Source organism: Passer domesticus, chromosome 4, assembly GCF_036417665.1.
Source record: "Passer domesticus isolate bPasDom1 chromosome 4, bPasDom1.hap1, whole genome shotgun sequence".
Taxonomy (NCBI): domain Eukaryota; kingdom Metazoa; phylum Chordata; class Aves; order Passeriformes; family Passeridae; genus Passer; species Passer domesticus.
The window spans coordinates 16,987,020-17,010,923 of NC_087477.1; the positions used below are offsets into that span (position 1 = coordinate 16,987,020).

The 23,904-nt window shown below is 39.3% G+C and overlaps 1 protein-coding gene across 1 annotated transcript in view; it reads right to left on the bottom strand.

The window, feature by feature from the left end:
* The window catches only part of PRDM5 (PR/SET domain 5), a 169,569-nt gene that overhangs the window by 80,213 nt on the left and 65,452 nt on the right, over positions 1–23,904 (bottom strand). The window contains exons 20-24 of the mRNA XM_064416379.1: positions 14,743–14,879; positions 7,703–7,885; positions 3,959–4,169; positions 2,430–2,579; positions 633–737 (exon numbers count right to left, since the gene is read on the bottom strand). The gene's annotated coding sequence lies outside the window, so the exon portion shown is untranslated. The remainder of the gene's footprint in view (positions 1–632; positions 738–2,429; positions 2,580–3,958; positions 4,170–7,702; positions 7,886–14,742; positions 14,880–23,904) is intronic.

Sequence of the window (23,904 nt, forward strand, 5' to 3'; positions counted from 1 at the left end):
TTTTTTTTTTAATGTATTTTCAGGATATTGCAGTTACCTAAACAAGCTAGCTAAAGAACTGACTTGAGAACATTTGGATCTGGACATCTACTACACACATTACATTGCACTCGCTTCTATTTAAGAATATGCAACAGTTGATATAAATCAACAAAGCTTTCTTGATTTCAGTGCAGCGGTGCCAATTCATAATGTAAAAGGATTTAGCTGTACTCTTCCAGCTAAAAACCAAAATTTTATTCAAGCTGTCCAAATACACTTTTGACTCACATTTAAGAAAGAAGAAAAGAGACAGACATGTTTTGATGAGACTAATCAAAAAGAGGTGCCTCCTCCTGTCCCACAAATGCATATTTGTACAGCACTGACAACCCTCCAAGTCCCACCTTTCTCTCCAAGGAGTAACATGGAATAACCTCATCCTACTTGCAGAGCATTCCTATCTCTCTTCAGATCACTCCCTCACCTCAAATATTTCCTTTTGATGCCTCAGGACACACAAGAACACCAGCTTAGGAAAGGGATCTGTCACCTGTGACCTTGAAAATGAACTTAGAAAGATGGAAAAAAAACCCAGCAGGCAGCAAAAACCTTGTAGGGAATTTGGTGTAAGAAGGAAAACAGGTACTTACCAGTGCTCAATGTCCTTGTTTCACAGGCAGAGCTGTGTGCAGGTGCACAAGCATTCTGCTTCCAAGTCGTATGGGAGGTCTCAGTCTTCCCTGCCTGCTGGGATCCTGTAATGAAACTTCTGTCACCCTGAAACACATTTCTGACTGCCAACATCTCTTACAAGACTGTGAGAAAAGCTGGACTGCTGAGGATGGAGAAGACAAGCTCCTACTCCGCCATTCCCAAAACAGAGCATTTGTGCATTTGACATATACACACTACTTCTGTCATTTTGTCAACACAAAAACCAAAAGAGGTGATTAAGAATAAGTCTGTCTTCAGTTGTAATCTTAAAACAAGAATCTTCGTGCTGGGTTGAGCACCTGGTAATGTTTTCTCTGTGCTACCAAGCAGACAAATCACAGATCACATAACCAAGAGATATTTACTGGTTTCTTTCTTTAAAGAAAGAAGCATATAACAAAATGAACTTGCAAAAGAACACTTATTTTCTCTTGCTTCACTTTAATTAGATTACCCTATTTGGGTTTTAAATACTTAGCTAACTATAGTATTCTGTATACACCAGCTACAGATTTTTGCTATAGAATGTAAATGGCACATTTAAACATTATTAGCATACGAACAAAATTACTTTTAGAAAGAACTGGCTCCACAGATGCTGTGTTCTCATTTTTATATATAGATACCACACAGAGTTTTAATTCCTCTTCTTTCTTTTAGCTAGTAAACAAACAAAAACTGTCTGATGTTTCTTTTCCTTCATCTTGTTGGGGGAAAAACAAAAAAGCACAACAACAAAAACCATCAAACACTCCAAACTGTTATGTTACTTCCACACTTCAAGCTCAGGCTATTAAATTAGCAATCATTTTTATCTAATTACCATTAGATAAAATGCCATTTTATCTAATGCCATTAATGGGAATCCCACCACCGGTATCAATGAACTATGAATCAGGCAATGAAGCCAGTTTTCACATTTCACATACAAAGTTTGAATTAATTAGAAGTTGATTAATGCTGCATAGAAAGATGCTCAAACCAGATCCTAATACTTACACTGAACACAAACAATTGGAAATATGAGATACGCAATACTTCCACTTTTAATTTGCCAACTGAATTCTGTATTAAGAAAAAATATTATTATTCAACATCTAAAACAACTGGAAGTGAGATCAGAGTCAAATCCAGAATTTGCTGGAGAAAATACAAAAAACTTGAGGGAAAAACTTAGAGTCTTTAGCGTTGTTTTGCTCTTGAAAACACTGCCAGATGAGACAGTTTCATCAATCCTGCAACACAGCCTGACACGTTAATTAACAGTTATGAGGATAAGGAGTATTAATTTACTGTCCCTGCACTTTCAGTAGCAAACAGAAAAATTGTATCTGTAATGTCCCCTAAAAACTGAGAGCATGCTTTCCCTATGTGCTCTTGGAACAAGTGCAAAGCAAATTCCCAAAAAAAGCAACTCACCAAATACAAAAAATACACTCCATTCAAGTGACTTGAGCAATTTCACTGTCTACAGTCATTTGAAGACTGAATCCTGAGCTGCACTTGAAGGGAGGAAAAAGAAAGATCTTGAAAAGTAACTTGGCCTTACCAAACTCCACCTCAAGATCTTTGTGTCTGCAAAGACACAACTGTCCCTGACCTCAAGTCAACACTGTACATAAATCTGCCAGTGTTCTCTGCCCCTGAGGCATAAAAATAGGAATTGCTCCAAAGATAAAGATGACTTATTTCTCAAAAAAGTTATTTCAACTGCAAGCATACACTTAACCTACCTGCTGAGTCATGCCAATCCTTAGTCTGAAGTAAAGAAATACAACCTGATTTCTGTTCTCATTCAGAGGCAGGATTTACAAAACATCATGTTGTTGGCTTAGCAGGATGCTTTTCACTGACTACACTTCTTTTTAGCTAACTTCAAACCACTGTGAGCAAAAGAGAAAACAATGGCTGACAACCAAAGCACAGAAAGACTTTTTTCAATTCTAAGCATAAACTTAAATTTGGGAGTTTTGGGCAGATCATTTTGACACAGATTCTGTTTTCCATGATATTTTCAGTCAATTTCTCCAGCTTCCCACCACATATACATAAATCAGACACACACTTTCTTAATTATTGCAGGGAGTGGCATTATAAATCTCTGCTTTTCCCAAGATCTACAACCTCATAAAATTAGAATAATGTGCATCATCTCTCTTGCATAGCTTCTGGCATATCATTTTCGCTCTCCTTCCAGCATAATTGAATACTCCATGGGATATTTGTAGTAATAGTCATCAGTCTCTCTAATGAAAGAAGTCTGGAAAAAATATGGCAGTTTAACTATCAGATGCCATTTCATAAAAATAAATGTTAATGTTTTCCAAGTACATATGATGTTCTTAATATTATTAAACTTGGGATCTGTTGGTGAAAGCATTTGTATATGGAGCCATCAGGACTGGAGCTAAAACTATTTGGAGAAAATAGGAGTAATTTACAGTGAATTTTGTGACATTTCCCTATCACCAACATACCAACATAAGGAACAGCATGGACAAGGCCTGCTCTCAGGTGAGTTACCCGTGCCCCTTTTTATTGCCTAATAAACCTACACTGTAACTCTATAAGCATAACCTCTAAATACCACGTGGTATTTAACTACACAAGCAACCCCACTGATTTTAGTATATTTAACAGGGGTAAGAGTCTATTCCTCACAGACATCATTTAGAAATCTGGAAGTTAACTTGCTTCCCCATCTTAGTTCCTAGTTACCAAACATTTTATTGATTTGTTAATTACCTTCCCACAACAAATGCAAGTGCATTCTGTTCAAATTTCTATCTCAGAGCTGCTATCAGCCGAGTTTAAGTTTCTATTTCAGTACAAACTACTCTTTCTACAGAGTTGCTTCTATTACAGAAATCATAGAAAAAAGGTTACCAAACGAGGTAATAAGCACTGAAGATAAATCTTGGGCGTTAAGATAAACACAGTGTAATATAGGTTTGATTGAAATTGACTGGAGATGCTACCACTCAGAATTACTCTAAATTCAACAGAGTAATTCAATCTTGACCAAAAGAACAAAGAAACAAAAGAAACTCTTTGCATAGTAGTTACTGACTTCTGCGAGGTCAGTTCTAACGAATGTGCTCCCTGGGAGAGTAAAGCACCACAACATACACAGCTCTAAAATTTCCAAAACCCAGATCCAAGCCATGCTTTAGAAATACAACACCAGCAAAACTGTTCCTTTGAAGAACTCAGCTTTGATTTTCACCAAAATTCTTATTACTCTAGAAGCCTCTCTTCTTACCTGCCTACATTGACTGTAGCTACCAGCACGTTCACTGCCGAGTGTATTTGATCAGCAGATTGCCAAGCTCAGCAGAGATGCAGTAGAAATTAAGGGAACAGGACACTGATTTTTCCAAGAGCTTCTCCATGACAAATATGGTATTTAATAAAATTATTCCACTGCCCAACCTGGAATTTTATGCTCCCTCTGAGCATGACATATCTTGCACCTATGAAGTCAATCAAATGCCAATGTTATTTTTGCTTTTATTACCCAGGGCCAGTAGAGCAGTTTCAGTAAAAATAATTTATACCAACTGTTTCCAGTTAATGGAAATTCAAAGTCTTCAGACAGTGTTTTTTATTTCTGGTGCTTGAATTCTCAAAGAAATAGTGAAGTATAATTGATACCATATGCTTTTTATTGTTTTCCACATGAAAGAATCACGATTTCCAGTGGATCATCAAATTCTGCTGTGGCACTGTGCCAAATCATCAAACACCAAGGTCACATGTGATGACGGTACAGTGTTCAAAGCAGGAATAGCATGTATCGTATCTTGGAACTGAAGGTTTATTTCAGTTTGTCTGAGTATACCCAGACAAGAAATTTTCTGGGGTTTTCTGCAGTCTATAAAGCATCTTCTTGTAAATCACGGGCACATGCCCAAGAAAATGTGCAAATATTCATCACTAAACAACAGGATTATAAAACACTATCAGTTCAAAAAGTACATGACAGTAGAGCCAAGCCAGTGTTTCAGACACTTCAGAAATGTTAATAACCATCAAATCTGAAATTAACTGACCGACCATTCTTCAGGAATATTCACTGACACAGAAAAATCGTCTCTTTGTCTCATAGTTGTGCCTGCAGAAGCATCATGTTTGCTGATTGTTTTGAGTATTAATTTAATCTGCTTTACTTGTCTGCTTCAAAAAAATCACAGCTCAAGGGCTATTTTTAGAAAATCCTGCAAATCTTTCTGCTTTGGAAAAACCCCCTCACTTTTCACTTCACCTGCAAGTCCACAGCAGCCTGAGTAACTGGATCTTTTTATAATTTTCAACAGATTTTGTGATACGACTTCCCATCTTTACTTCTGCTGTATCATTTCAAGATGAGAACTTCTGGAAGGAGAACATCACTTTCATGATATGCATCTTACACAATGGAGAAATTAGACACATATCCAGGAGCTAAAATTCCAGCAGCACAGGACAATCAAAAACCAAAGTGTGAGACTACCCACAAAGCCATAGCAGTGGCTTTTAGATTGAATAAAGCTTCAAAAAACAGGAGACAGCTTCCTTTCTCTCAAAGTTTGTTCTTCATATCATAAAAGGAACAATATAACATAGGGAATGACCAAACATCAGGAAAAAAAGTGAAGTTATAAAGTCTGAACTGCTTACAGGGGTATTGCACATGCATTTGTCATCAGCACAGCAACTTCACTTTTTTGTGTCATATACAAAACCACTTCTAAAATAATGGACATATCACCAAAAGAATTCACCAAAGGCTGCAGAACCAAAAGTTCCATGTAACAATTCATGATGCCAGTAATAGCAAAATAAGTTAAATTGGTATACTTTATCCAATGGTAGGACTTTTGTAGAGAAACAGGAACCCAGACAGATTTTCTCTCTCTACTTCTCAGGCAGGAAATTTAATTCTTCACCTTCTGGAAAGGTTTCAGTTGCAAAGACTTTGAAGGAACATAATAACAGTACAACCTAAATTGATGGCTTTAGAGAGAGGAAATACTAAATTTATGGCAGGGACTATGCTATAATCCAATATCTTGGCCTTTGTTAGAGGCAGAACAAACATCACCCCAGGGCTTGAATGACTCTGAGGACAATCTGAGAATCTGTCACCATGGTTCCTCCAGGTCACAGATGAACTGATGGAAAAAGCAACCCTCCCTAAAACATGAGCAGGCAAGGAACTCTGAGAAAGAGTCACCTCAGTTCTTTCTGCGAAAAAATACAAAATGGCAATCTTGCTGTTTTAAAGTTTTTCCTATTTTTTGCCTTTCTGCACTCTCTTGTTCATATATAATGTAGCCATGAAGTTAATTTCTGAAAACATCACAGGGAGTTTCTGGAATCTGCTGGCAGAATAGAGGTAGCTCAGGACAGAAGAAGGCCCCCAGCATTTCCCACAACAAAATAAAAACCTAAACACCTTAGAAACATTACTGTTTCCTTTCCCATGACTGTCAAGGCAGGAAAGAGAACGCTTCATTTTTTCTTGAGGGAGGAGAAAAACTTCCAGACATTCTGATGAAAGAAGCAGAGATTTATCCACCTGTCATCTTTACAGAGCAGTATCTGTTGTAAGATGAAGTACAAAAATAGCAGTAGTATGCATATGAGATGCAAATCAAATTTTTACCTATCAAATATGTACGAATATAAATTGAGTGCTAATACCTACCTGCTAAGGTGTTACACTCAAGAGGACATTTTATATTTGTCTACTTTTAAAATTGGTTATGAGTGCAGTATTACCCTTGCAGCTATCATGTTTTTATTCTCATTTATTTCCTTGTTGTTTTTAAATTACACATTCCTGGGTGTCTGCCTAAGGGAATCTGGACGTTCTCAAAGAATGGGGGATACTTAGATCTGTCTCAGCAAGGGGAAATAAGTTGTGGTTTTGCTGGAAATGCCTTTAGAGAAAATAAAAGGATTGGGGAGGAATCTGAAGTATTAAAACCCATGTAAGTTCAGCTCTCTGTTGTGAATTCAGCAGCAGTTTACAGACAGTTTTGGTCTGTGTCTTGCCCTCATTTTCTACAATAATTTGTATTAATGTTAAACACATACTAACTTCACCCTGTAAAAATGTTTAAAGCTCTCACAAATGAGCTTCTGTGTAAATACCGTTGGATAAACAATACTCAAAGAAGGTGAGATGCAGTAATAAATAATATGAGCTGATGGCTACAGCCAATAAATGCTTTTGCCAGAGGAAAATAAATTAATAACCTTGCTGTTGCACTGTACCATCTCTAATGCAAAATGCTCATCTTTACTATTTATTTAGACACATGCAATGAGACATGAAGCCATGGTTTCTGTAAAATCCCCTGGAGGAAGCTTATAGAGCCAACACATTGGGGTGTGGGGTTTGGTTCTGATGTTGTGTCCTTGTATGTGATTCCAGCTCTACATATGTAAGATAAGAAGCAAAACAGCTCAATTCTCCAGCAGAAATTTTGCTACTTGGCTTGACAGATAGCAAGGCACTCATTAATTTATGGTTACTCCTGTATCCTGCCTCCTTGAAAATTTTATTTGAGGAAGGTACTAACAGCCATATGTGCTGATAATGAGTGCATTCCACTCCTTCAAGTGTATTCTGACGATTTACTATGCTAAATGTACTTTCAAGCCATACGTGTATAGCCTTTGTTTCTATATATTGTTAAGTATGTCCCACAGATTGTATTCCCTCTTGTAGCACAGAACCCATCTGGAAATGCTTCCAGTTATACACAGTTCCTATTTCCTTGTTGAATATATTCAACAGAATGGCCAAGACAAGTGGGAAGAAGCACAAACTTTTAAAAACAAACAAAAGGAGCACAAGACAGTTCTCAGCTTTGCGCCACTTCAACCCCGGCTACACAACTGAATTAACAACACTTTTGCCAGACATCTGAGAAATCTCTGTCTGTTAACTAACTCCTGTTTACAGTGGAATATTTAACAGGCTATCAGTTCAGTGGAAAGGGCAATGAAATTTTACCTTGTTACTGCTGCATGCCCACCGTGGTCAACTCTTTTCTTTGTGCTCCTTCGCAGCCTGTAACAGCTCTGGACTTCAGGGCCAACAGCACAAATGCAATTATCCCATCTCTCCAGTTACTTCACACTCTCCTGTGAGAATATTCTGAGCCACCTGCTGTCAGCACCAGTAGGCCTGCAGTCCCTGAAAGCATGTAAATTAGCTCAGGGTCAAAGAGCACAAAGATCTCTTTTCCCAAATGCTGGTCACAATGTGGCCTTGCAAGTCACAGCTCTCACAGTCCATCCCAAACACAGTCCATGCCCACACCTTATCATGAGAGCCAGGAGCTGCATGGTTCTAAGATATTAGGGTTTTTACTTTAACTTCTTTTCACCGTGGATCAGTGCAGATAATGAGTGAAGGCACTGTCCATTTTTAAAAGGTGTGTTTTTTTTCCCTGCTAAACTCTGCTTTAGTACTTGAACACAATTAAGCACAAGGAAGAGACAGCCTATGTGAGCATGAAGGAATGATTCCCTGAGACTGTCACCACTGTTAACAGAGGGAGCAGAACTGTCACCAAAGCAAGTGAGACTTAAATCCCAGCTGGGAAGTCAGGAATTCCCCAAACTCCCTCATCCAGGAGACAGATGATGAACTAGTTCCCCACTTGCCAGCTTAGCCACACTGTGGGGAAGACAATCCTGACAGCTTTTGCATTAAACAGCTCCAAGCTTCAGACACATACGACTGGCTTAGTAAGTCTCATCAAGGACCTATAGCTGGGACTAGAGGTGGTCAGAGGTGGATATTGGATTTATTTAATGCCTTTTTTTCTGAAAAAGTTAGTATTTCACTGGTATAGAGGCTAACATAAAAATACCCAGGTGCCAGAGCATGCCCCGTTGACTTTAGCAAGCAGGGCACCAGTTTAGGACTTTGGAACACTGCCCTGTGACAAGGGTCTTGCATTCTTCTCCAGAAACCCTCTGCTTAGCTTAGGGCAATGTAGATTGTAGAGGAAAAATAAATCAAAATGCCACAGTTCTCTCTGGAATAAGACAGGATTAGAAAATTACACTAGAATACCAACAGAGAAGATCAAATTCAATTTTGGCATCCAGAGCCAAACTGTGCAACACTAGCAGAGTTTTTGGCTCTCTTTCAGGTTATTTAGACAGTAGCACTGACTCTACAATTACATTTTTCAGTATGGCAAAGTAGTTATTATCTCTCCCTCTTTTATTCACATTTGTCACAGCAACTTCCAGTCAAGCACAGAAATGTTATACAGGATAGATGTGACTGAGCAAATCTGAAACTCAGTATCACTTTTTCTTCCCTTTCAAGACAGCAGATAAAGACAAAAAATGTTCCTGGAAGATTAACTTGATTAATAAAAACATCTGCAGGCTCAATGCTGAAAAAAAGCAAAACTCCTCCTTTGATCCTTTTACTAGGAACTGTATCACTATAGACCGATAAATGTCCCATTTTTCTAACAAAGTAACATGGAGGAAACAGCTGAGATATGCATTGTTATGTATGCAGAGAACCTAGTAAAAACTCAGATAATCTAGAAATGGAATATTCTGTTAATGAGGAACAATGACTGATAAATACTGATGATACTGGAAAGCTGTAGGAGAAATGTTTCAACACTGGCACTGTCCAAGCCAATTAGAAAACTCACCTGATTACACTAATCCCCAAAATAGGAAACCATATCAAGGATTTCCAACTAATAGCTTTCCTAGCTGAAACTGAAAAGGTAGCAAAAGCTCAGGGCTGTAAGACTGCACCGCAGATTTGCATCCATGTACAGGAAGGTCAAATGGGTTTCTAAGTCGGGTGCTAAAAGCATTGTTCAAGGAATAATGCAGTTAATGCCTGAGCTCTGATCATCTGAACGCTCTGCAGAATCTTCTCACAGGTTTGCACAAAACCACTGAACAGTCCTTACAACATCTTGTAGCAGTTCTCCAGCAAATGATGCCTGGGACTGACAGCATCCATAAAGCTTGAAATACAGTGCCCTGGTAGAAGAGGTGGACATAAATCCTGTGCCTTTCAACAAAACCATGAGTGCCTCAAGGATGTCTGCTTCCTCTCCTTTTAACTTCTCCATGGAGACAGGCACTACTTATACATATTATGTCCATATTCTGCTTTATGCAACAGATAAAATACTGCTAATGTGATCTTCAGGTAAGCAGAACAGCTACAATCAATGTCATAGCTAACATGACAGGACTGAGAGGAATCATAAATATGTTTTCAGGGTTTTTCTGTACCTTATCTGTTCTAGTTCACTTTGGTGAACATTCTTCATTCATATATTGTATAAAGTACATCAATATTTTTCAATCATGCACAATGCTGATTAAGCATATGGTGGACTAAAAAAAAGGCAAAAGATGCAGAATTATAATAGGATAATGACAAGAGAGTACTGAAATCAAGAATACCTGTAGACAGGTAACAAAACAGAGACATTTTCACCTGTTTTTTGGAGATCAGCATCTGTGTTCTTACCATATATCTTATATTTTACCCTTTTTTTTTCCTTTTTCCCTCCATTCTTGCAACACCAATTGTCAAACAATGTTTTTGGTCAGCAGACACCAGTAACTACATTTCTCCATGTAGAATTCCCACACACACATTTCCTTAGTAGTTCCTGACAAGCTGCCTGTGCACCAAGTATTTCAACCGTTCCACCTGCTGTCTACAAAATTACCAACAAGAATTTTTAGAAGATATTAGTATTATTACCACCAAACCTCAACCTCCATTACAGCCAGGAGAGTCTCCCTGATGTCCTTCACAGGAACTGGCTCTGGCCATGAGAGCACTTTTGAAAATCCCCTCCTCAGCAACAGGAGGGAAGCACAAGCCACCATAATCACATTAATAAAGATCAGAAACCTATAAGCAGTCTGTTAGCCAGATATTTTCCAAATTAAGATCCCCACCCAGCAAAAATGATACAGAGACCGACCTCTGCCCCATGGAGAGATGATCACAAGACTGAGGGCAGCATCTCTAAATAAATCCTTATGCACCCTCCACAAAGACTGCACAAGGCAATGCACAGAACAAAAAGGAGCCACAATAGCACTTTAATCCATATTCTTCCAGGAATATATTTTCTTTGGTTTGAAAACATTCAAATCTTCTTTACCTTCTCATTACTTGCTCTCAGATCACCAAACAAGACACAGTTATTAAATCTTCAAATGAACTCTTATAACAAGAATTTAGCATTATGCCAGAAAGACAAACATTCCTGCTATTGCCCGTTTTTTCCACTAATTGTTCCTGTTTTCTTTTTTTTCTGGCAAAAAAAGTAGGATTCACACAAACAGAGGAAACCATCCTCCAAACAGCACAATATTCCATTAGAAAAGCAAGGCTTCCTAAGTGGTGATAATGTACAACAGAGCACGGGAGTCACTGCTGTAAGCTGCTGCTGCTGCGGAATTGCTTGGAAAACGTTTCTTTCCCTCTGGCAGGCTGTGTTCGTGCTGTGAGCTGAACAACCGAGGTTGAATTGGGAATTCTGCCTGCAGCAAAGGCACGTATCACACAAAGGAATACATAAAACCCCAAGTTTTCTGTCCAAAAACAAACCTCATCAGGAAACTTTCTCTCAACCTTTGCACAGAGTGCAAGGGCGCACTGTGGGCAGCACTCAGTTGTGTAAACAGGGGGGTGCCGTGGCATTTTGGCTGCCCCGGGCCATGTCTCCTTGTCTCCATGAGGCTGACAAATGAGCCAGGACCTCGTGCCCTTCTGGGCAAATGCAGGCCCCAAGGGAGTTGTCCTGGGGCATCTTCCAGAGCACAGCAGGGATAAATGCTCAGGAAACCAAATCCCACCCACAGTGCACAACTTGCCAGTAGCAGGGGCTGCAGCGTCGGGTCTGTTACAAGAAATTAATCTTCTTTGCTAGCTGGTTTTTGTTATGGGAACAATCTGACCAGAGGAGGTACAAAGAGATGAAGGAGAAAAACAGACAGAGAATATGGACTGAAGTGTAGAGTCCTGAAATATCCAGACAGGGATCCTGAGGCAAAAGCAATCCTGCCAGGAAGGCTCTCATTCCCAGGCATCTGCTCCACCTATTGTAATTCACATTTGCATCTACTTTCCACCTCACCTTGCAGCATGAAGCAGCATCTGAGTTCTGCACAGTGGTAACAGGTGGTGATAATCCTACAGATTTCCTTTAAGTTATTATGGGAAATGAAGTTTTCACTGCCTGGCCCACACTACTCATGGAAGAATGTGCAAGAGTAAGGAGGACAGCTGGGTGGGGAAGATCTGCTTCTGATTAGAGAGGAGGAATATTGTGCACTTTGCATGAAGGCTCCAAGAGCAGAAATCATTCTATGCCAATGCTGGCATCTGCTTCTGAATTTTAATCTTACTGACTCCACAGCCACCTAATTCCCACTGATGTACTTAGGGGCAGCTGATGCTCTGCTCTCCTAACACGTTCTATTACAGCAACACTCAGCCATTTTGGAGACACTGTGCTCTTCCTGCACTTGGAAAAAACTCATTCCAGTGAACACAAAGAATTTCTCTCTTTTCTTTCCAACGACAGAGAACAACACTAATGTCTTGAAGATATCAAAAGACTTAGTTCCTGAGTTAGTTCAGAATGATTTTCTAAGAGCTCACAACAGCTGATAGTCAAAATAAATCAAATTACAAACAATAAATCAAATTGCAAACAATATTGTAACAAAGGCCTTCAGTTAAGCTGCCAGTTGCATCTGAGAAAGCAGGCATTGCACATCTATATGCCATAAATTCCCAAAAGTTTTCCATTGCTGCTCTGCAGTGGAAGCTCCACTAAACTCAGGCACTTAGAGCCATAAATCCAGCAGTGAGGTGCAATTAAACACCTCCCAGTGTAAGCCATGAGTTGTACACTCATTTTGCAGCAGTATAAAACAGTTACATCCAGCACAGGCAAGCAATGAATCAGCCGTGCCGTGCTGCACTGGCACTCAGACAACAGGAGCTATCCGAGAGTCCATGGAATCTCATTTCATTTTGGGGAGAGGATAATGTTTTGTCCCCTCTCCAAGGAAATCCCAGAGGGATTTATGTTCCAGACTGGACTCCAAAGCAAACACCCAAAGTGATGATGCACTGAATTACCTTCAAACCTGAAAACCACAGCAGTTTAAACTGCACAGCCTGTTCCCACCCAGTTTAAGGTCTGAGCAGTGGGATTGCTAACTCAGGCCAAGAGCTGGGCTTTGATCCTCCAGGGATCAGTGCTACTTCATCTACACAGTACTGAGTTGCATGCTATGGCTGTTCTAAGTCAGAGCAAACTCAGAGGTCTTTGCACTCCTTTTCCAGTTACTTTTGTCCTAACTTTGAGTGCAGGCCTATAAAGAAACCCAAGCAAAAAATCTGGAGGGGTGAATGTCATCAAGCAGCAAGGCTCAATGGGTAGGCAGTCTGCTTTCTTCAAGAGAAGAGATGACAAACTCAGAGCATGCTGATCTCTAGTAGTTTTAACTAATGTACAATGACTCTGTGCATTTTAATATAACTGCAAAAGGCATCAGAACTCTTGCATGCAACCCCTGATACCATTCAGGAGGAAAACAACAGAAAAATTCTGAATGGTATTCTAAACATGATTTCATTAAATGCCTACCACCACATGCACAAATGCAATAAATCTGATAAAGGAAGTAAACCAGAAAGTAAACTACATCCACTTATTTGCAACAGTGCCATTAATACCTAATTTCCTCAAGTCTGGACCCACTTTCAGAGGCTCAAGTTGAGTATGTTGATTCCAAGAGGCTGATGTTTGAGGCTACAGCCAGAAAAAAAGAGACATTACCAGCTCCACGTCCTTGTCTGGGCGGAAGGCATGTGAGAGCTTTGATGTGGATGCAGACTACACGCTGCTCAATCTCATGTCAGGGTTCCAGTTTTCTTTGCTTCTGGCTTTACATGCAACACATGTTCAGTTGTTAGAGGTTTTCTGTGTATTACCTCACTGTAACAAGTGACCTCATGAACTTGCACCGCTAATTCAAAAGGATTAGCGACATTTGCTCGACATTTCTTTGAACTTACTTCTACTAAAGGATGGGCTGTTGAACAGAAGTACATCCTCTTGCAAAAATAATAGAAAATAGGCTATGGTATCTGTTAAAAACATGTGTATCAGCATGAAGCCTCCTGTTACAAGAGGGAATTACTTCTGATAACGCATGGAACTTTGATCAAACCCTTTTTCTCTGTTGAAATACATTGACCCCTGTTGTCTTATGCAGTTCCAGTGGCTGAGCAGCTTCAGCTTCAATTACTGCAGCGTGGCTTTGACAGATCACAGAATCAAGTAGCCACAGTAAATTCTTCAGAGTTCTAGATCATAGCTGTTTCCAAAGTATTCCCACTGAACTTCAGGATTTAGGGTATTTAGCAGTATACAAACAAGATTTTTTTTTATTTATTTTAAAGAAAAATCTACCTTTAATTAGAGGATAAACAAACTATGCTGCCTTTTTTGTTTTAGATTTCTGATATGTTACTTCCCACTGTAGCAATCATCTAATATTTTGCTTTCTTGTGCAGATTTGGAAACTCTAAGAGAATGAACTGAGGAGCAGACAAAAAGCAAACTAAACAGAAAGTGCAGCACAAAACCTCTTTTTAACCTGAAGATTGTCCCATCTGATTGTTAAGACAGCCTTTGCTGCAATGTCAGAAACAGAAGTTCATAAAGAAACCCGGGGGTCCTTCCTTTGCCACTTTGGGATTCAGAGCCTTAGGTTATAAAATCAGCTTTTCCAGGGATAAACAACCACAAAACACACTTTAAAGGAACTGATGAACCTGCCTCCCTTTTTCTCTCTCCTCAGTGTGGCACATCCCCAAACTGTAAACAACTTTTTTATTCCAGGCCATTGCTCTGCAAAATAGGACAACCAGAGGGTAAAGCTCAGTCTATATAACGTGTATGCTAGAAAAGTAAAAAAAAAAAAACAAAAACAAAAACAAAAAAGTATGTTTACCAAGCACATGCTGTGCTTTATACAATTGTTCTTGGTTTCCAGCTCTTGTTTCTCTCTTCTTGAACAGCAGAGAAGACCACTTGTCTTATTATGTGTGTAGAGCCCTTAGCTCAGCTGCCAAGGACCTCCAGGCTTTACTGAAATGTAGAAGACAAATAAGATAATGAAACACACACACTCAGGGTCAGTCTCAGCAAATCTGTAGATCAAGTATCTTCCTCGAAACAATCAGCCCTTTAAAAGAAGCATGCAGCTTTCACCTATTTGCTGAGTTTTGTAACATTTGTTTTATATATAGAAAGATGGGTGGTGGTGGTGTGAAAATTAACTAAGTGTCGTGTCACTCCAAGAATCTGACACAAAACAATACAATACACTGTTATCCTGTAAATCTAACCCAGGCTGGAACCTGGCCAGTGCTGCACCAGTTGAAATACAGTTTGCATATTGTCACATATTTTAAATCTAAGGGTAACAATATATATCAAAAGCAGATTATTCTCATATGGGGAAAATAAAATAAAGGAAAAAATAATTACAAAAACATCACCAGATCCCAAGTTAAACCAAATCCAAATAATAATCTCTAAGAAACCATTAATTATGTGGTGTCCTCAGTCAATTGAAAAGCCACTGCTGCATCTGTGGCTTGGGGCACAGGGATGGGAGAGATGGGACAGCTCTATTGATCAAATAAGCCACAATACTTACTGCAAATTTAACACTACACAGTTTATTTGAGCAGATATTATAGGCTGAGAGTGTTGCTTTAGCCCTGTGGTATACAGCAGTTATATCCATTGTCAAGTGCTTTCTCACCATCTACCCTGAGATCCTGCTGGCACAAAATACCCAAGTCAAGCCATGTCTGAAAGGATTCAGAGCTTCTGCATCTCTCACTCACCCACTGAAGGGTCACCAAACTAAAGAACATCTCCACTGAACATGACAGGGACATTAATTTTAATGATAATACAAGAAACTCTAATGAGTGTGTGCCCTGCCGTTCTGTTCAGTTCATAAGAAATTTAAAGCTTCCATCTGCACACTATTTACTGAAACAAGCCAGCATAGCACCCTCCCTTCCTCTTCAGCTAATATCATGAAACACAAATCATGGTGTGGCTGTTCCATCCATCAATAATTCACATATAGGGCAATATCAATCTGCTGAGTGATGCTGAGAAATCTTTTTTGGGTCAACAATGTCTGTGTCCCTTCTGCTGGGCCACAGAAACAGATCTCCTGCTAATAAAAAGTCAACATAAGTCTCTTGAACTCCATGAATATGTTAGTTTGCACACCATCCACAGCAAGGGTTGAGAGCTTCATTCTGCGGTTCAGTTTTCTAAATTCAATTTTTACCTGGATGCAATTTCCTTCAAAAACTTTCTAACAAGATAAACTTCCTCAAGAAATCTCAGTTTAAAAAGAGCAGAGGACTTTTAAAACAGTTAACAAACATTTCACACTTTGATCAAATCACTCACAATCCGCAGGGGAATTTAACACTTGAAAAATGGCAGAACTTACAAGAAATAGCTGCAGAGTTTCCTGCCTGGCTGCATGCTCCTGAAATCTTGCTGAGTTTTGCAACTTTTGCCTTTCTACAGTGAGATAAAACTGAAGAACACCGTTGAAGGGAAAGGAGTTTGTTTTGAATGTACTGGCATTGAAACTATAGTTTGATAAAAATACCATGCAAGTTCTGTAAATAATTATGTTCCCATTTGTTCACCAGAATGAGTTTGCCTATCACAAGATGTGACTTACTGCTTTGATCTTTCTAGATACCAACTGGTAAGCAAATTTCCAACTTACATGCCTGACTGCACAAGGAAGATGGATTTTGAATCACCCACAAGCCCCAGAGCAGAGCACTGATCCCCTTCTCCACTCAGAAACACAAATGGTGCCACAGGACTTATGTGGAAGTCAGTGTTTGGTTTTTTAACATCAGATTAACACACTGAGAAATGCAACCACAAATACCAGCCCTAAACAGAACACATTCAGCTTCCCAGATATTCCTTCAGAGGACACAAAGTCAAATTACTCAAAAAGCTACTCACTGTAGACTTTTCACTGGGATCTAGTTAAAATATAAACAACCATTGGAAATTTAGTTTGTTTTTCCTCTTCCTGTGTTATGCAACGTCCTCAAGTTACACAAGGCTGTTTTTTCAGCTGGATCACAACATGGTAGCACATTTGCAGACCAGTGCTGATGTTTCATTAATGATCTCCATAACAAGAAGATCATTGTTGTCTTTTATGTAAATGGTGGCCAAGTTACAATCACATTAAAATTTACTACATTCTTTTGGATGGCCCAGTATCAGAGAGCAGGTCATGCTTCCTACCACTAAGGACACTCCAGCAATGTTACAGGCTATTTTGGGTGACTGCCTGGTGATTAAAAAAGCCACATAGTTAATGAAGTCTGCCAGCAAAAGAGGAAATCTCAGTTGTTCATGTCAAAACAAGAAGAGAACTTGGTTTGTTAGGTGACGTTCAAACTACTCCATATAAAAACCCCCATTTTGTGCAGCTGAAACTCTTCTCAGTCAGAGTCTGATCTAACATCTGACTCAGAAGAGTTTCAAATTCTAACTTTGCCACAGACTTCAGAGCATGGCCAGGCCAATTCATCATTTCAGTTGTCATTTATCAACCACAAACCAGAAATAGTATTTGCCTTTATTTCTCTTAACTATTTATCTAAACTGTAAGCTCACTAGTTCGGAATAACTAACTAGTTACACTAGAAAGTGACATAGTATCCCAGGCTGTGAGAAACAACAAGCAGAAGACCACAGTGCACACATCAAATAAAATTGTAATTCTTAGAGTAACATTTCTAATTGGCCACTGAGGTTTCATTTCAAAAATCTTTCAGCAAATACATTTTCCCAAATGAAAATCTTTTAGCATAGTAAAGAACTATTATCATATTAAGAAAAAAAAAATCACATTTTATGCAGAACCACAGTTTTAGGTACAAACTAGCAAGAAAATGCTGACAACACAGGTAACACCCAAACAATATTCCAAGCTGAAAACAGGGTTTTCAGACCAATTATTTTATTACAGTTTATGTAGTAACTTTACCAAATAGAAAAACATGCACAAAAATCCACCCAATGCCTCCCTCAAATGCAGACTCTGACACCCAGACAAGCACCATTTATGCAAACTGGAGACGCATTAGGGAAAATCCAGCACAAGACAGAATCAATAAAGTATCAGTAATAAGCAATTAAAAGTAGCAGTAATAAGCAATTAGGTTTGGGCTTGGGTTTTGGTTTTTTTTGGTTGATTTTGTTTGGTTTTTGTTTTTTTGGGTTTTTTTGGTTTGTGTGTTTTTTTGTTGTTGTTGTTTTTTTTAGGTTTGGTTGGTTGGGTTTTTTTTAAGGAAAACAACTGCAAAGAAACCACAACCTCACTAACCTTCAATAAATTTTCCACAGAGATTTCCAGACAGTGGGCTCCTCTTGGCTGGGTAAAGTGGGCAGCAGGGAAGCAATTCCAGAGGGATATTATACCTTCTCATTCAACACAATGTCTCCTTCTCTCACCAACACTTGTGGGTGCCATTTGGCTCCTTCTTTTGGAAGTACTGAAATACTGGATAACTGCAAGTGTAGTAAGAAACCAAGTATCCTGGTATTTATCTTCCCAGTTCCTGCTTGGACACAAATCACAAGCAGCCAGTCTCAAATGCTCTTCTGAATGAACCTAACTATGCTGGCTGACCTCTATTCAGGCAGCTCTGAAAAGGCTAGAAAAAGGTGACTGAAACACCCCCTAACTGAGCAGCTCAGTAAAACAGGTATATTTCACTGCAGGTGATAGTAACAGCTACATCGCATCAAAGTTAAAAACACATTGCAGAGGTTGTGTCAAACATACCAGAACACAGCTTTTCTAGGGATCTTGAACTCTGCATAATTACCTATGTTAGAAAAACCCCATTCCAGCTTCTACCACTTGCACATGCATTTTACTAGGTCCCATTTTATCTTAGAAATCCACAGCAGTGCACAGCCACTGCAGGGAGAGCTTGAGCAGGGATCAAGATCTGGCAGGTGCCTACGGAGAAAGGCTGTGGAAACACTGGGAAAGGCATGGGTTCAAGTTGTGAAATCAGCAGGGAATACACCACTCATTTTGCACATTTGTTGTTCTGCAAGTGGATGGATGCATCTTTCCAGATTTCTTGGAGACAGATCTAAACACAGAGAAAGATGAACAGGAAAGGAAAGGTTGAGAAGGTGACCTGGAACAGCAACAATAACATGAAGGGAAAAGGCAAAGAGGGGGAAAAAAGCTAAGAGGGAAAACAGATTTTGTATAAGACCTAATGTACTCCAAGAATTCTACTAAAATAAAAGATTCAGGGAAATTGAGAACACAACGGTAAAATAGCCCAAGGAAACACTTCTGACATTTGCCAGGACTTTTGCAATGGCTAAAACTCCATTTTCCTCTATTTCACGTGAAAAAACACCTCAACTTAGATGAAAGTATAGCTCATTCTGCATCTTATTTGCCATACACCTAGACTCTGAGATATTCTCTCCTCAGTTTATACACCCTACCCTGCAGAGCCCCACATTTTAACTATTTCTGCCAGAGAACAACAACATTCTTGCACAATGCTGGTAGCACACTCTCACCAGTTATCCAGCAACAAGAGTGCTGTGAAGAAACAATTAAGCCTCCCCAAATGGGGCAAATTTGTGTTCAGAAAACAAATATGGCTAAATGCAAGTATGAAAAAACAATCTGTCATTTGTGGCCACAGAGGAAGTGCAGTTCTTGGCTAGGAAGATCTAAATTGCCAGAGCCACTGTGAAGGATTCTAGTGAAAGGAAACACACGATCCATTAGCAGCTCTTCTCTGTTCCCCCCCTCACTTGTACACTTACTTAGCTATTTCTGTTCTGCCACTGAATCACTACAGAGGTTTGGGCAAATCAGATGTAACCAGCTTGGCTCACAGAGACCCTAAGTTTCTGCAGCTCCTGTTTCACTCAATGCAAGATGCCAATGCTTGGATTATTAGCAAACAGGGCAGTTAACTGCCTTGTGCTTTAGTTCCCCAGTACAAAAAGTGGGAGCAATTAACCTCCTCCTTTTCTCAGATGGGGACACCTGTTCTTCTGCAGCAGTGGAGAGGTGAGAAAGCAAGACAAGAAAACAGAGGACTTCTTCAGGAGTAACAGGGACGTGAAACTATCTGAACCAGCTCAAAAATTACAAGGAAATGGCAGCAGATCTAAATCACGACCAGGTGGGAGGTGGCCCTACCCACAAATGTGACAGTCCTAGCAGGTTCTGCTCAGCAGCTCTTTTTGCTGTAGCAATATTATTGCACCAAAGTGAAATATTTTGGCCTTGCTCCAATAATAACCGAGGCAGGCAATTGTTCTGGAAGAAAAGTTTGCTCAATGTGATGGAAGCAGCCACTGCCTACTGGAGAGAAAATTCAGCAGAAATCTCTTTGTTCTGGTATTCTGGACTGAGCCTGGACTTCCCGCCCTGCTGTCAAGAAAAGGCATACTCTGCAAGCAGGACCTTAGCAGCAGACAGTGGTTTGAATATCTGTTGCCTTGGTCTGGCACACTGCCTGTTAAAACAGTTACACATTTTCTTACAGCTATAAGACTTTCTGGCTTTCCTCTAAGTCAGATAAATTCACCTAAAACAAAGCACAGAGTGCAAATCAGATTTAGTCAGAACACACAGATTTTATTACTGGAATCTACTGGGCATCTTAGAAACCCTAACACTCCAGCCTACGAGTGTAACATAAATAATGAAAACATTTTGACAGTGAGACTGTCAAGCAGAAAACCTAACAGAACACCTCTAAGTACTCAAATGCACTTTAGGTGTATGTGCATAAGCCCTCTGGCAGCCAATACAGTGAGAAGAAAACATCAATAGTTGCAGAAGCAGAATGCAGACAAGACTTAGCCAGATAATGCTCCAACGAGACTCCGACTTCCTGGCTTGTCACTGACACTGTCACCCTATAAAGCAACACTGGGCAGCAATTAAGGGCAGTTATTCACCACTAGCTCAGGAAAGGAAAAGAAATGAATGAGCTTTCCCAGGCTGCAGTAGTTCCAGATTGTCTCTCAAAGGGCTGCATCAATTACTGTCACTTATTTGTCAGCAGCGTGCAGTGATTAATTGGCGAGCTCCACATTTTTGCACGCCTTACGTCAGACAGGGCTCTGCTGCCCCATCTGTTCTTACTGGTGCTAGAGACCAGAACGTTCCACACCACGGACCTTGTCAAGGCTGTATTAATGTCTCACAATGGACCCAAGCTAAAACAACTTAAAACCCTACAGATTACCTAAATGTGCTGAAAACAGAGATGTAAAGAGAAGTGACTGAAAGATTTAGTAGAACTGAAAACTGAGATGCAAAAAACAGCAACAGGCTATGTTTCTTCAGCAAAATGAGAATGTCATATTGGCAGAATAAGGGAATTTGTTGTCAGTATTAAAATATGTGGAAAAGTTTTTATCACTAATTCAGAATAAATAGCACTTTACAAAAACCCCCAAAATATTTACAAAGTAAGTTGTTATTTAGCAAGAACATCAAAAACAGCCTTAAACTTCTCACATCCTTACTTTCCTATTTATCAGTAAGGCCTATGCCTTATTTTCTAAAAATCATGTGCATTCTATGGACTTTCATAGTAGTCTAACATGCATTTAAATGTTTCCTTGGAGTCTTAGCAAACACACACACATGTGTGCCAGGCAGGGAATAAATAATTCCATACACATACTAAAGAACAAAACAGCAGGATAGTATTGGGTAACACAGAAAGTTATGGTTATAACAAAGAATTAATTATCAAAATATCATTTATAATTTATGTGATCATTTTCATGTGTAGAGATGGACGTGCTTTGAAATTTTATTTCAATATGTGTCACAGCACAACAACAGCAACTTCCTGGGTCCAGGAGGTGTGGTCTATGTGACCTCTGCCAAAGAAATTGCATAAATTTACTTCAGTGCCTTTATCTCTCTCAGTTTCTATTTGTTGTTTCACTATTTGTAACAGCACCACCTTCACCAAAGTGACCTCTAAAGCCTCTGCTGCAATTCTGCAACACCAAAGTGAACACAGAGAAAACAAGAAAATCACAGAGATTACCAACCAGGCCTACGTGAGGTTAAAGCTCAAAGTAATCATCCAGAAATGAATTTTCATACACTTTGAATATCTTTACTACTTGCGCAAAATTAAATGGCAAAAAAAATCTTCTAAAACATCATGCAAAGCATTCACACGTAAACACAGAGGAACAATGTTAATACAGGGGAAGACTCATGCCAAAATACAGCTGGCCATGCTTCTGTGATGGCTCTAACCGTGACTCCATGGTGGCTATCACAGTATCAGCACTATCAGCAGGACAGGCTCTGACAGCTCCTCATCCCATGTATCGTGCAGAACAGAACAAAACATGCTTGTGAGATCTGCCTTGATCTGGGATTTAGTAGTCCTAGAAGGCAGGTCCCTACCTTTGTGGTGCAAAGCTTGTCTCTGTCTCCCAGGTGCCATCAGCACCTTGGACAGTGAGAAACCAGCAACTATTTCCAATTTCTGCTCAAGAACTCACTTTTCACATTTATGTTCCATTCCTGACTTTGTCCCCATAGTGTACATTTCTCCTTTCTTGTCCTTTGCCTGTTATCCTTTATAAGATATAATCTATGAGGCTCTCTAAAATATTTTGTCTTGACACAATGATACTGCCTGGTAGGTCATTCATTTTACATTAGCTGAGTTTCTCTGTTGCACACCATGAGCATCAAACACCACCTCCTTCTATTTCTGTAGCAAAATTCAAAGCTGCATTGGTTTAAAAACATTAACAACATTCTGCATTATTTATTATATTCTATCTTGCAGGCTCACCTACCTAATCCTCTTGGATGCATTCAGCACAGGAGTGATCCTTGGCCTCTAAGTTTAAAGCAATTTACTACTATTGCACACACAGCAATTTTTTAGATAGAAATTATAGGTGGGATTGGCAAAGTGTTATGTTGTAGAAGGCTCTTGCCTGTCTATCTTATGACATGAGAAAAAGTTCCCAAAGCTTTGACAGTATCAGTGGTATTTCGTATGCCTTGTCATTACCTTTCAATTCACTGTTCCCTGAGACAGATTTGAAGAGCAATTGTGTGACAGTAGGGGGTGAGAAATGACAACAAAAGCTGGACAAATATGGTTCAAAAACAGAACAAAAGAACTTCCCAAACCAGAGAGTAGGCAGAACAATTCTTTTAGTCAAATAATGCATTCAGAAGAAATGAAGAGGAATCCTAGAACATATACACCCCTTCCTATTCTAGATAATGCAAATTAGTCACCAGATCATCACAAAGACTTGTTGTCTTAAAACCTGGATAATTTAAATCTACAGTATTTAATGCATATAAAATCCACAAGAGGGCAGACACAGAGGTAAACTGAAGACACACCAAGACAGCAGATCAAAAGAAGCCTCAAAACCCTGCCCAGTGTTCTGAAATATTTGTCTTGGCTCTGTGGTTTAAGAAGAATTTGACCATTTGATAGGGGGAATTTTATTAATAATGCCTTTAGACTCCTAATTACCTTTACTTAAAAACATAACCTTGCCACACACTGAAAATATGAATCCTGTTAACCAGGTTCAGGCAATTCTTCATTTGTTCTGAAACTGGCTTTGGTTCTACAGATAATTATAAAGACCACATGATTAAGCCTTGTTCAGTCATTATTAAAAATTAGTTCACATTCACAGCAACTCTTCCCTACAGTGTACATGGTTTGATCTGTGTATGTGCATGCATGCTACACATGTAAACTTGTTAACTTTAATACACTGCTTGTGCCTACTGTAAACACTGAGCTCCATAACTCTGGCACATTAATTTACTGTAATAATTTCTTCTTCCTACATGAGTATAAATCAACTTCCCACAGCAAAGCTATGCAAGTACAAGATGAGAACAAGAAAACATTCTTCCTTTTCTCAGAGGATGTATTGCCAAAATCTACAGCAGCTGTGGATTCACCTAAGGTAAGTCTGAAGTGAAACACAGACCCAAGGATTCATCTGTGACCTATTTTGC